This window comes from Crocodylus porosus, unplaced genomic scaffold (assembly GCF_001723895.1).
Source record: "Crocodylus porosus isolate Cpor-Errol unplaced genomic scaffold, CroPor_comp1, whole genome shotgun sequence".
In the NCBI taxonomy this organism is placed as follows: domain Eukaryota; kingdom Metazoa; phylum Chordata; order Crocodylia; family Crocodylidae; genus Crocodylus; species Crocodylus porosus.
The window spans coordinates 32,494,461-32,506,438 of NW_017728915.1; positions in this window are offsets into that span (position 1 = coordinate 32,494,461).

Genomic DNA, 11,978 nt, shown 5'->3' on the forward strand with positions numbered 1-11,978 from the left:
ATGCTTGAGCTAGCTGTAGCCTGGTGTCTGAAGATGATGCCGTGGTCTGAGTACTATATCCAGCTTGAGATGTGAATAAGAATCCCGCCCTACCTCTTGTACTTTGTAATTGGGAGCCCCTGATGAAATCACATTTCCAGGAATAGCAGAGAACAGCGATTTCTACTGCTCCTTTGAAGGGCTAAACACAGATAGTGAAAAAGCCCATAACCGAATCAATTCAGTCTTTGCAGGTTAGTCTAAGCTGCATAGATTGAACGCATAAGTAAGTGAACAGACATTCACTTTTGATTCTGGAAATGCAGCCACCTGCCTGCAGTGACCCAGGCCAGAAGCTGGGGACACAAGAGCACACCTCCCTGCTCGCCCACCCACCCCGTTGAGGGTGGGGGTTGTAGGGGAGGTGCAAAGTATTCTGGGATGCTGGAGGACTGCAAGTTAACTTGAATCTGGGAGGGATCTGGGACAAAAAAGTTTCAATAAACCGATTTCACCTAAATCGGTTAGTCTGAGACTATATCCATCTAGGTGCATCTTAAACCAGTTTTGGTCATTTTGGAAGTAGTTTGTGTGCACTGAACTTCTGTTGTGTTACAGATTTGAATTGGCTTCTGATCACTTATACCAGATTATGTGTAACTTCTGTCCCTAGTCTAGGAGACTACAGCAGTACCTCACCTCTTACAAAATGCTTTTCCTATTTAGGCTACAAAGTACACTGCCAGAGAGTTCAGTATCCATATTTTACTAATGGGGAAACTGAGGCACAGGAAAGGAAGTGGTTTGACTCAAGTTATTCAGCAGGTCAGTGGCAAATCCAAGAAGGGAACCCTGTTTTTCCTGAATCCCAGACTAGATTCTTCCGCACAAGGCTACTCTGCACCTAGAACGATTGGAGTTCCTCTAGAGAAATTATACTTATCACTAAAACCCAGTTTTACCTAACTTTTAGCTAAAAAGGAACATTTCTGGCTTTACAGAAGCTGGATCTGGTAATTCAGTCTTTAAGACTTGATTGGCATCAGTCAAATCTTTGCGCGTTTCTACCTTTACTTTGTATATCCAGCATTGCATGACTCCACACAAGTGAGTATTACATAATACTCTATTCAAAAAGAAGCCTGTTTAGCTGTGTGCATATGAAAATGCCAGCGGGGATGCACTGGTTAATAGTCATACGAGTCCAATGCCTTATGGTATAGTAGCCCTTTCGCTATCCAACATGGCCAAGACTGAGCTCAGTTTCAGGTCTGCAAAGCTGTCGTCAGGTGTCCGTGTTAAAAAAAAAAAACCCCCACAACAAACCACAGACCTGTAGTTTGGTTCTGACTCTTGTGATTGATATCCCACTCCAACAAATGTTGCTGGGATCATGTCATTGTTTGACACCATCTTCTGATTTTTACACATTTGCATATAGGATGGGTTCCTATATCTGTGGTTTTCCTATCGGTCTGTCGGTGTGCTTAGCAACTTTATAGTGCCATGCTTTTGTGACTTCTCCTCAAAATGCACAATCTACCAAGACCTAGTTTTTAACAATGGCTTTGTGGACTGAAGTGGAAGGGAAAGGAATAAAATAGAAGGTAGCATAATGGAGCAGCTGGCCTTTCCCCTGCTTTACATTGGCTAGGCTATCTTAAGCTAGAAACTTTTCTAATTAAAACCTCATGAATTTTTCGGAGTCTGTTGAATGGGCTTCTAATCATAGCCAGTCATTTCTTTTTAAAGATCTGTCTAGTATCCACCAGGTTAGAGGTTCAGTGTTTTGTAAGGTTTATCTTCTGTTTGATCTGGACATGATCTTTATCTCCTCTAGGAGTACTTGAGGAATTTTTTTAAAAAATAAACTCGCATTGCCTTAATTTGAAAATATGCCTGCCGTTTCACTTCTAGTTAAATAACTTCATTTATTCTTTCCAGTTGCTGAAGAAGTGATACGTACAAATGAAAAGCACCCTTTCTAAAAATATTACTGGGAAATCTTTCTGATATATTTATATTTTTCTTCTCATAGCATAACATTGCCGTTGCATGCTTTCTTGTGATGCAGTTTGGTAACGTTCCCTACAGGATGCGTGCAAATAGGCTGAGAAGAATCTGAACTTTAGGAGTCCTGCAATGCCTGCAGCTCCCTTAAATTTCAGTAGAAACCCAAGTCCTGAACACTTCCCTAAGATCAGGCATGTACTGGGTGCCCCCTGCTTATGCCTTCCCTCCTCATGTCCACACCATACTTAGAGCAACCCATGCCCCAACTTTCGCCCTTGACCCTCATCTATGTAGGGTCACTGTATTTCTCTAGCTCCCTACTCAACAACCGACTAGTAAGGTAGGATGGCATGCACAAAGCCATTCAGGGCATCTGTGAACGAGCAAAAGAATAGAGTTCAGACCCCCTGGCTCTCAGCCTTGCATTTTATCCCTACACTTCTGGACATAGCAAGTAAGAAGTTTTCAAAGCATCCAGCAGTAGCCTAAATCTGCTGGATGTGGTGGTTTAGCCAGAGGGGCTGGCCTAGGTAGTCTAATGAGGCCCCTTCCAGCCTTGGTATCCTATGAACTCTGCTCTCATTGGATGTAAATGGTAAAACTCCCATTGCCTAAATGGGAGGCAAGTTTCATTAACCCTACTATAGGGTTGTACAGTCCTTTGGGAAACCATGCCTTCCGCTACACATGAGCTCGAGCTGCAAAAAGAGCGGTGCATTTCTTCATAAGTGTGGGATGGCTTATGGGATGAAATCGATTTTCTGCCACCTTTCCACGTTTCCAGAACAATACCCATAATTGTTTCTATTTTCCATCTGTCCCTCATTTTATATATGTATATGTTACCATCTTCCTTTACCCCCTTTTTCTGATCGCTGACATATTTTCACACTGGGTTTACGTATTTGTGAACATTGTGGCCAAGAACTAAGGGCCTTAATGTTGTAAAAGAATTCTGTAATGTTTAGCCTGGATTCTGAATTGATGAGTTTAATTATGACAAGCAACAGCTCTGTTTATAAAGTCTCAATGAATTGTTAGTAGCAATGTTACACACAATATTGGAGTCTGCTTCTGGCATCCTACCACACCACAAAAGGCTAAATTTAGGTTTCTGATCATGAAGTGCTCTATCATGACACCCTCTATAGCTTCTTCATGACCTCGGCCTCCTACAAGCATATTTAAAACGTGTCATTTTGCTGTCATTTTCCATCATCTGGTGCTGGGGACATGATTTCAGGGTCATCTGATGGTTATGGAGCATCAGCCTGAACAGGAATTTTACTAAGAATATACCAAACGTTTTAAAATAAATGGAAAACCTGAGCGTTGTCTCAATTCCAGTATCTAGTTATTAACTGATTGTGGATAAAGGGATTATCTTTGAACTGAGACTGCTGCTGAAAATTTCGCAGTGGTAGACCAGCATGAGACTTGCTCTTTTGCTTAAAAGTAAGCATGTACTTAAGTCCAATTACTTGAATCAACAAAAACCATGCATCTTAAGTGTGCTTTGCATGTCAAGGAGACACTAAAGTGCTTTCCTGGACAGGGGTCTTAATTGCCTTTTTAGGGCATGTTAAATGAAGTCCAGGATAATTCTGCCCCACACCCTGAAGTGAGTACATCAGGGCTGGCTCCTCAGGTAGAATACACTGGCATAGCTCCTTTAAGTCCTTGAGATTCTGATGGATAAATCTCTATAGTGATTTTTCCATGAAACAATCCCTTACACATTTCCTTTCATTTTATTTATTACTACTTACCACTTAAGAGCCTGATCCTGCAATCTTCATTATGGCATAACTTCCACCTCCTGTCAGAGCGTTGCCAGCACATGGCCTACTGGATCGAGGCTTTAATTGACTGAGCAGCTACTATAACGTTGAAGAATAAATGGTACATATATTTCTTGGAATTTGTGTACAGCTCAATAGTGGTTGTTGTTAAGTACCGTACTAAACCAAACAGTCAGAACTAACGGAGCCATTCTGTTTAGCTGGCTATTACACATTTTACTTTCATGGGCTTTATGCTTTAATGGGAAGATTTTGTTGGCTTCATAAATTAGTCCATCACTCAGCAGTCAGACGGCATGGAAAGAGCAAAGGCTCTTTTGTATTCTCTTTAGGATTTTATTTTAAAAATACATTCCCTCCATATCTCCTTTTAAAAGTATAGACATCTGTATCGGTTCCAAGAAGAGCATGCAGGGGGGCACTGCTTATTAATATGCTCTCCCCGCAAAAAGAAATTATGGGGAGACTTTTCAGCACAGCCTCATGGACTTCAGTGGATGGCACTGGCCCTAATTATTCCACCATTATTTTCTCAACTTCATTTTCTGAGCCATTTTGCTTTCTGGTCATTTAAGATTTGTTGTTTTCCAGATATGGGGTTAAAACTAAAACAGAAGTTTTCAGAGTGCCAGCACTATGGCTTTTGAACAGCTCCTTTAACTGGGGGTCGATGGTGACATGAGATATTTGCAGGGAAGTAAGAACTTCCTTCTTGTCCACCTGTGAGCGAACTAGACCCACAGCAGGTGGGCAGGGAAGGGCGAAAGCCTTATTCTTAGGAAGCCTCTGCTTGCCAGCCAAAACACCCAATCCAAAAGAGACCAGCAGCAAATTACTACCCGGAGTAGGTGGGAGCCATGTCTGAATTACCATAATGCCTTTGAGGCTAGTCCCATGGTGGACCGAACTCAGCCGTTGCCTCAACTCAGATTGCGCTTTTAGGCAGAGCTCAAAGTCCTTAAAGTTTCTTATGTAGGATCATTCTTAAGACTCCAACAATTAGCTAAAGATGTTAATCATGGATATCCCATTAAATAAAAAGAAAATGAACACTTGAATGATTGAGATATTCACAGAGATCCAAATGTATATTCAAATAAAGCATGTACCTTATTGAATGCGTCCAATGCCGAGCTTTCCAGATTCAATATAAATAATTAGACCTGTCTCTCTTTAGACAAATTATCAGTGGGGAAAGCTTTAAAAAATATTTTCTTGTGAAATACGGTGCTATTTCTTTAAATAAAGGGCTCTGGCAGATCTGTGAAGCAGTTAGCTTAGCACCATTAATATAGAATACAGTCTATCAGCATTTAGTGAACTCTCTGTGACCCTTGTGGAAAGTAACTACTTTAGCTTATACTTATGAAAAATATTATTAAAAAATGCTGTTGAATTGGAAGCATCATTTATAGTAAATGTAAAAGCTGAGCAATATTGCCAATTTACAAGGTGGGGACCACTCATCTTTTCCTTTTCCATGGGAAAGAGGAGACACCACCCCAAGAGCTGAAATGTAAAAATGGGAAGCTCTCAAAAGATTTCTTGTAAGCCAACTCTCACACTCCCGACCACCATTGCCTCCTCTGTTCAGTGCACATCCCTGCTCTCTGCAGAAGTCATCTCCCAACACAGGCCCACAGAGCAGTGATTGATACCCAATTGCATTACAATGAGTTACCAAGGTGCGGGTATACTCAAACATGGTCTTCAAAAGCCATGGCTTATCCTACATGGGAGGACTTTTGGGCTCAGGAAGAATTTCTGAGATGTGGTTCAGGAGTATGCTTGTACTTCCTGCCTAGGGACAAAAGTTACACATAAACCAGTTTCCGATCACCTAAACCAGTTTAAACCTGGAACAGAACAGAAGTTCAGTGCACATAAACCAGCTTCAAAATGGCTGAAACTGGTTTAGGATAAACCTGGTTGAATGTACTATCAGATTTAGCTGGTTTAGGTCAAACCAGTTTATGAAACTTCTGTCCCAGACCCCTGTCTCTGAAAACATAATTAGATGTTACAGTTATATGTAACAATGGTGTCACAACAGTGACATCTCAGTGATAAATGGGCAGCGCATTATTAATGTTGCTGGATGATCAAAATAGTTACTAGAGTACTTGTTACATCACCCCGTCAAGAAAATTCATACAAAAAAAATACCACCTGAACCTTGGCTAGCGTATGAATAACAGTAAGAAAGTTACTCCAACCGATCTGACAACCATTTAAGAGGACTAACCTCTGCTTATGGTTTTCATTTTATGTTTATACTGTACAAAACACAACAGCCACAAACCATGTGCTAGCGTCTGCTTGGGACTCATTAGTGAGCTGAATTAGCACTGCAGCCTGACCTGCTGAAAAGCTTAACCTTTAACCTTCCAAGCAGTGGTGGTAGCAATTTGCAGGCCATTCTTGCCAGGAGTGGCTGAAAAACATAGTTATTTACTTGTGTAAAGCCATAAAACAAATGGGTTGTCTGAGCTAAACTTACTTCCCAGTTCATAGTGCATGACACAAAATGCTAACATATGTTCAGCAAGTAATTCAGCCTGGGGACTGAGTGCTACTGCAAAATAGCCCATTTTTTTCTCAGCAGAGAAAGGACTGATTCTGTTCGTCCGGAATAAAAATGTTGAGAAATCAAGAGGGCTTCTTTCTAAGCCATGTTTATCAGAAACTGAAATGATAAGAAATTCTTTGAAAATTCTTTGTAATTTCCCCATAAATTTGCCAAATTCTGGATGTAACAGTATTCATTACACAGTGGGGTATGAAACATATGTTTCCTCATACTGCTTCACCACCACCACTCAACTCCGACCTGGGAGTGAGATAATCCAACCCATCTTTCTGTCTTCAGCCCGTCTGTCAACAGTGTAAATGGCACTGCTAGAAATGGGTTTTGCAGTGGAGACAGAATTACTGTCTCCCAGTGGTAGGTCTATTATGCTTGAAATACTTGAATTTTTATCTTAATGTAAGGTTGTGATTTTAAAAGCACAATTACTGGAATACTGGGGATGCGTGTGTGCATGTGCGTGCATGCGTGTACTTGATTCATGTTGTGCGCAGCCTTCATACGTGTGCATGTGTAGTCTTCATAAGAGCAGAGAGAAGCTTGACACCATGAATCAAGGGCAACGTAAAGGGTCAGAAATCAGACGGCAAATTATAAAAGAAGATCTGATAAGTATTCTTTTTCTATATACAAACTTACAATTTTAACCCACGTCACGATTGTTGACTTCCAACTCGGGATTTGTGAATGCTCACTGTTGAAAAAAATACAGGTAGCATATAACATTTTGTTTCAGGATTTCTTGTTCTCTCATGAGAACTGCTCACATTTAATCAAACAAACCTTAAACCTGTAAAGAATTTGGTTAAATTAACTTGGTGTTTTTTAATATGGAATTGTATGGTGAGTCATCTCCAGATTATGGGTGGATCTGGAAATGGATTTTCCTTTGTTGCCCTGACCTGTCTGAATGCATATACCACAGCAAGGCTATATCAGATCTGAATCCATAACTTTCCACAATCCAGGAATCACGTAAATCTAAGGTGCAATTATGGCCCATGTCAGAGCAAGACAGGAGTTACTAGGTTCAGAGGCAAGCTTGCATCAAAATTTGTTCAAATTTCAGTGGGATTAGAGCTTGGTTTTACCATTCTGGCCTATCTGAAATCCCAGCGCGCGTGCGATCACATACCACCATGGTTTACTGAATAGGCGAGACCCCCAGTCTGTTGGTGTTTCTATACACATACATTAGTCATTCACATCTACACTGTAAATGACCTGTATCTATTTTTCTTTCTTACTTTGATTTGATTTTAACGTGAATATTTTCCTTGCTTTCAGGACATGACAATAGGAAAGCAGAGACAATATATGAGGGTATTTTAGAAACTGATGGCAAAATGCTGCCTAAGCTGCACGTTTGAGACAAAGTGGGAAACTACACAGTAGTGGGGAACATGGATGGAGGTATTGTTGAATGTACCTATTTTTTATGACTAAATAGCGAAGTGATGTGGTTCAGTAAATGATCATTGCACACAAAATGGTTTTATTTAAAATTGCCGTTAGTTTCTGAAACACTCGCATACATTTTTGCCACACAGCAAAGAAACAGCAGACACACAAGGTTTCTCTCTCTCTTACTTGAGAAGATTTACATTATCCAGAAAAGTTCAAAAGCCCTAGATGAGCCGGGAAAGGGTTTGAAAGGGATGTGGGGGAGCAGCACGCTACATATATTGATGCTTTTTCATTGCTGTCATACACATACCATAGGCAGCTGTAGTGTACAAATGTTAGGTTAAAATGTCACACAAGCCCTGGGTTATATCAGAGGGTATGAAAGGATGACATGATAAGCAATGGAGGATAGTGCTTAGCAGAGCAGAGAAATAAAGATTCAATTTGCCACAATTTCAGACATATTTTTGAATCTTGGCTTCAGAACGGCATTGAAATGCTGCTTTTTACTTTATTTGTAGAATTAGGGACAAAGTGGCGGATCATTTCATTAAAAATAATTACAACATTGTCTTCCAGACAGGCGGACAAGCCAAGCACACCAGGTCACCCAACAGTAGATTAAAGAAGAAAGCTGGAAGTTGAAGGAGTCGTCTTGGTTTTTGAAAACTACAGATTGAACAGGGAAAATATTCTCTTATTGAATTCTCAGCGCTGTGCTTTCCCCCTACCTTTTTCTCTATCATTTAATGGGGCCTGGAGCATGGGTGTCTTTTTACTGAGTTTGAGCCTCATTCTGCACTTGGTCTGAAGACTGCGCCCAGGTGATTGAACGGCCAAGCTGTATGTCAAGGACAGCCAACATGATATCAGCCACATTGGTTCTGGAAACTGGTGGGCCACTTAAACTTTGGCATCCTTTTGCCCTTTGTTGGAAGTGGATATCAGAATTACAATACATTCATGCTACCGATGTTGGGATTATGATTGGTGATTGTGAAAAAAGCCTCAGAGTTTCTTTGTTTCAGTTCCCCACTACTCCTCTCCACTGGCAGAACTCTAAATGTAATAGCTCTGGAGCCAGAAGCTTGCAATAATTACACCTTGGGTTTTGCGATCATTTTGGATTGGTGTGAACATGATAAATGGCACGTTTTAATTTGAACTATTGCTCAGCAGGCTTGCTCAGGTAGGCAATAATTCACTCAAGCAGGCAATAAACCTAAACAGGCAATAGCCCACACTTTGAAGTGTGCCAGCAAACTCTTTAGCAACAAAATAAATATGTACATGAACTTCCTCCATAAATTGTCTTCAGCAAGGCAGAACTACCAAGTGCTGCAGAGATGGCTTCTGGCTTTTTCAGGTATGCACAAGAAGTGCGGTGAGTCAATAGGCAGGGTCCCCTATGAGCCCCTGGAAGCCATGCGAAGGGAACTGGTCCTGTATCCACTGAAATCAATAGTCTAAGGAAGCTCGAGGTCTATGTAAAGGAGTCTACGTGACCTCCATATTCACCTGCAGCGGAGGAACACTCAGTGATGCTGAGGTGGGAAGGCACAAAGACGACATAAAAGCACATTTCTGTCTCATTGGCCTTGGGGCCCATTGGTGCTCACCCAGCCGCCAAGCACAAGTCAGAGCAACCTGAGGGTTCCTCTGCTTTGTGCCAGGTGCCAACAGCCCCAGGGATTGTTGTTGTAGCAGAGAGACGCTGGAAGAGCGACATCTCAGATGCATTCACTTTCCTTTGGCCACACCCTGACAAAGTAACTGCTGTAGCGCTGGGAACAAACCTGGGGGGCACTGAAGCTATTGGCAATGTGCCCTTTTGAGGTCATCAGAGGCAGGATTTTACCCTGAGGTTTGAACCGTATTTTCCAGATAGAGGGCATGCAAGGGATCACCAAGGGTGACAGAGTTTGTTCTTGCCCCAACTGCTATGCAATAGTACGGGAGGAAGTCAGATTCTCTATGCAGAATTAACAGAGGTCTAGCACAGGGGTCTTCAAAGTGGGGTGCACAACACGATCCATTGGGGTGCGGGAAGAAAATATTAGAACCTCTATTTATTTTTTTTATCTAAAAAAATAAGAAAGAAATTAAGCCTTACTAATATTTAATTTATGGATTGACACTGGCGCCCTCACGCTGCCCGTATGTCAGACGGTCATGTGTCATGTACGGTACGTGAGTAGTACATGTATAAAATTTAAAAAACAAATAAATATACATGTACTGGGGGGGTGTGCTCAAAAATCTTTTACCGATAGGGGTGCATGATCAAAAAAGTTTGGAGACCACTGGTTTAGAGCACCACAGGCTTCAACAAGACTATATAGAAGTTCAAAATAAATTCTCTGTAGTATTTAAACCCCCCCCCAAACTAAAATTCTAAAAAAAAAAATCATAATACATATAAAATGCTTTCATTTAAAAAAAAAAAAAACTGTAAAACCCCCATAATTTCTTTATTTAAAATTTGTCCCTCAGAAGGGGAGAAACAAAAAGTCTGACATTATTATACTGCAGGCAGTCAAAACAGACTGGCCTGTTCATGCCAAATGAAGTGAAAAATGAGGAAAAGTAAATTAGATTAAAAAAAAAAAGATATATTCCAAATGTTAATGATCTGAATCTTATGAAAGTAACTGAAAAAAGGACCGCGTTTATATGATGGTGCTCAACAGTGTCCCTTAACTTTTTCAAAACTAAACTATCACTAAAATTATTAGATAGTCTCTGTCTTAGGAACACTTCTGCTGTGGAACATTAGTACAACCTCTGGTAATTTTGCAATTGGGGCAATAGATCATAATTATTAGTTAAAATTAATGATTAATTCATTAAAATTAAGTATTAATTTTAGCCATTTGCACGAATATGCTGTTTGAAAATCATACCAGCCTAAGAACTGTATTAGTCTATCACTATGTGAGGTTTTTGGAATGCAAAGTGTGGATTCCAGGTTGCCTATAAAGTCATTTCAATTCTTTTACTTCCAGCTTTTCTTGTAAACTGGAGTTAGTTGCTCTTGCTTTTTGTGCAAGGGTCCTCCAGCTGCATCACTAATTATTGTGGTATGCATTCACTAATGAACCAGTGCCAATAGCAAAACAACATCAACAACAACAACAACAACAACAAACAACAACCAATCGAGTGACATTATTCAAGAAAATTATTTGTGGAACACCAAGCCATGAATTTGGAGAGGCTGAGGGAAGACCATGGCTATGCATAATATTTTCCTCTCTTCCATATTTTAAAGTGAGCAAGAGCAAAGAAAAAGTCAGTAGAAGAAATAAGAGCACATTGAACAGGCAGCCAGGAGCACATAAATACTAATTTTCTAAAATTTTTAGGGGCCCTGTGGACTGGAAAGAATGGCCTGGTGGGCCACATGTGGGTCGTGGGCTGCATTTTGCCCATCCCTGGAATAGAGGATGGCAATTTATAACCTACTAGAGAGATTACTAATTGCTGCATAGTCAATAGCCAGATGGGGCATTTACAATACGCGGTGGTTTGGAGCTCCCACATTTCAGGGGACCTTCTTATGTCCCATCCACAATCCCATGGCACGGAGAATAATTTTGTCCTCCGCACCATGCAGATGAGTGTGACATGTGCCCAACTCTTTGGCAAACAAGAAGAAGGATATGGTTGTGGAAATAGCTCCTCCCCAAATCTTCCTTGTCCACTTTTCTGCCTTGCAGAAAACAGTGCACTGGGGTTATATGGGTACTTTGCAACCTCACTAGAAGCAGGATGCAGAGATCAGTCCAAACTGAACTCTGAATCTAGATCGAGATTCCTTCAGCATTCGATGTTGCTCAGATCTGAGTATCTGGCTTGGCCAGTTTTGGAGATAACGACCATCTACAACATTCAGGTGTGAATCTGAAACGCCCCAATACGGGAAGGCCCAGGATTTTCCACCTTTTGGTAAAATCGTTTGTTGCTTTCCTCGTGCGAGGATAAAAATGTCGGGTCATTCGCCACTTTTAATTTCACTTGGTTTGTGTTTCCTTCTGCTCGAACAGGCTGTTTTTATGCCAAATGACAGTTCTATTTGCCCTCCTCCCCCTCTCTTTGAGCCGTTTATATAGAACATCTGGTTTTTAAAGTGTCGCAATCTCTAAACATATTCTAATGCTCTTGGGGATCAGAATATCAACAACTGTCTA